Source organism: Apium graveolens, chromosome 8 (genome assembly GCF_009905375.1).
Source record: "Apium graveolens cultivar Ventura chromosome 8, ASM990537v1, whole genome shotgun sequence".
Classification (NCBI taxonomy): Eukaryota; Viridiplantae; Streptophyta; class Magnoliopsida; order Apiales; family Apiaceae; genus Apium; species Apium graveolens.
In genome coordinates this window covers 40,448,305-40,450,423 of record NC_133654.1, presented here as the reverse complement: position 1 = coordinate 40,450,423, position 2,119 = coordinate 40,448,305, and the positions used below count along the sequence as shown (strand labels likewise).

The following is a 2,119-nucleotide window of genomic DNA, read 5'->3' as shown; positions in this document are numbered from 1 at the left end:
TCAATCTAGCATTGTCAGGCCAGCTATCACAGCTAATACCTTTGAGATCAAGCCTGGCATAATTTAATGGGTGCAGAATTCAATCCAGTTTGGGGGTTCTCCAACTGAAGATCCCAATATGCACATTAGGGATTTCATTGACATCTGCGACACCTTCAGGTTCAATGGAGTTTCTGAAGATGCTATAAAGCTGAGACTATTCCCATTCTCTCTGAAGGAGAAAGCTAAGAGCTGGTTACACTCTATACCAGCTGGTTCGATTACTACTTGGGAGGATCTTGCTCATAAATTTCTTACTAAATTCTTCCCTATGGCGAAGACAGTTGCAATCAGGAATGCTCTTACTCAATTTGCGCAGCAATCAGGAGAATCTTTATATGAAGCTTGGGAGTGCTACAAGGAGATGCATAAGAAGTGTCCTCATCATGGAATGCCTGATTGGATGATTATCAATTGCTTTTATAACGGGTTGGGAGCACAGTCAAGACCCATGCTCGACGCAGCATCAGGTGGAGCATTATGGGCAAAGAGCTATGATGAAGCTTTTAATCTAATTGAACTGATGGATGCTAAAGAATATCGGTATCCAACCCAGATATTGCCACAGAGCAAGGTAGCAGGAGTTCTTGAAGTGGATACAGCTACGGCTATCACTGCTCAAATAAAGGCATTGTCTATGAAGATCGATTCTCTAGCTAACTATGGTGTTAAGCAGATAATTAGTGTTTGTGAGTTATGTGCAGGTTCACATGCGACGGAGCAATGCGCTATATCTAGTGAATCAGCTCAGTTTGTGAGCAACTTTCAGAGATCGCAACAACCAGTTCCATACACTTATCATCCTGACAACTGGAATCATCCTAACTTCAGCTGGAGCAACAATCAGAATGTGATGCAATAGCCGTTCCAGCAGTTTGGAAACAAGCTATTCAACCCTCCTGGTTTTCAGCAACAATTTGCACCAAGACAACAACTCCAACTTCAACAACAAACTCATGATGCAGGTCTATCTTCGAATGAAAAATCTGAATTGGAGAAGTTGCGGCTTATGTGCAAAAATCAGGCTCTTATATGCCAAAGCCAGGCTGTTTCTATCAAGACTCTGGAGAACCAAATAGGGCAAATTGCTAATGCCTTATTGAATCGACCACTAGTAATGCTTCCTAGTGATACAGAAACAAATCCAGGCAAGAGGGAAGTTGAAGAACAGGTGAACACCATCACCTTAAGGCCTGGAAAGGTCGCAAGCCCCTAAATTCGGCAAGACGAAGAGCCTGAAAAATCTCAAGTTTTAGAAAATACAATTGTGGCTGAAGAAGAAGTGCAGAAGGAAGCAGATGTGGAACCAAGGAAGACTACTGTGGAACACACTCCTCCTGAGGGTAATACATGAGAGAAACAAATCTATCCTCCACCTCCTTTTTCTAAGAGGCTGCAGAAGAAAAAGCTGGATAAGCAGTTTGAGAAGTTTTTGGAGGTGTTCAAGAAACTTCATATCAACATACCTTTTGCTGAAGCTCTTGAACAGATGCCTAGCTATGCGAGGTTTATGAAAGGTATTCTATCTCGGAAAGTGAAGCTCGATGACTTAGAGACCGTTGCTCTAACGGAGGAATGCAGTGCTCTGCTGCAACAAAAGTTGCCTCTGAAGCTTAAAGATCCTGGAAGCTTCATTATTCCTTGTAATCTGATGCCCTTATCTATCTTCAAGAAGCTTGGTTTTCCTGATCCGAAACCAAGATACATGTAATTGTAACTAGCTGACCGTTCCATCACTTATCCACGAGGTATAGTGGAGGATGTCTTGGTCAAAGTGGATAAACTCATCTTCCCTGCTGACTTTGTAATTCTTGATTTCTAGGAAGATAAGAAGATTTCTATTATCTTGGGAACACCATTCTTGGCTACAGGCCTAATTATGATTGATGTGCAAAAATGAGAGCTTTCGATGAAGGTTCACGATCAAAAGGTCACTTTTAATGTTATTAAGGAAATAAAGTTACCCACAGCTAAAGATGAGTGCTTTAAAGTAGAGCAAATGCAGGTTTTGAATGCACCTCCGTGGAAGAGGAAGTTGGATTTGCTATTCGATTTTCTTGGGTTAGCAGAGCTGAAAATT

The 2,119-nt window shown here is 41.6% G+C and overlaps 1 non-coding gene across 1 annotated transcript; it reads right to left on the bottom strand.

The window, feature by feature from the left end:
- Positions 1-325: 325 nt before the first annotated feature.
- Positions 326-432, bottom strand: LOC141682201 (small nucleolar RNA R71). The gene has a single exon (XR_012559603.1). It is a non-coding gene; the product is annotated as a small nucleolar RNA R71 (small nucleolar RNA).
- Between the last annotated feature and the right edge of the window lie 1,687 nt (positions 433-2,119).